At 45.4% G+C, this 368-nt stretch overlaps 1 non-coding gene across 1 annotated transcript; it reads left to right on the forward strand.

Moving 5' to 3' along the window:
- Positions 1–169: 169 nt before the first annotated feature.
- On the forward strand, positions 170–242 carry trnam-cau (transfer RNA methionine (anticodon CAU)). The gene has a single exon. It is a non-coding gene; the product is annotated as a tRNA-Met (tRNA).
- Positions 243–368: the final 126 nt, after the last annotated feature.

Genomic DNA, 368 nt, shown 5'->3' on the forward strand with positions numbered 1-368 from the left:
AGTCGAAGTAGTCTTTCTTGACACACCAGCACTCCAGTTCCAACGTTGAATCTGCATATCCTTGGATGCAGGTACCGTGACTCTTATGTGAGGGACAACTTGTCTTTTGTGACGTTATTACATTTAGAGATCTTTTCGATTTTACCCACCTAGGTTAAGCCAGTTGCAGGCCTCGTTGGCGCAGTAGGCAGCGCGTCAGTCTCATAATCTGAAGGTCGTGAGTTCGAGCCTCACACGGGGCATCCTTTTGCTGCACATGTGCTTTTTCTGGACTGGTATGAAGTCATGTACAATGTACACTGTGCAATGTCCTAAACTTGTATCTGATTTGATTCAGAATTTAGTTTGCTGCTGCTGCTGCTGACAAA

Source organism: Seriola lalandi, unplaced genomic scaffold, assembly GCF_002814215.2.
Source record: "Seriola lalandi dorsalis isolate HSWRI2012SDOR001 ecotype SW California unplaced genomic scaffold, Sedor1 jcf7180001962940, whole genome shotgun sequence".
NCBI classification, from domain to species: domain Eukaryota; kingdom Metazoa; phylum Chordata; class Actinopteri; order Carangiformes; family Carangidae; genus Seriola; species Seriola lalandi.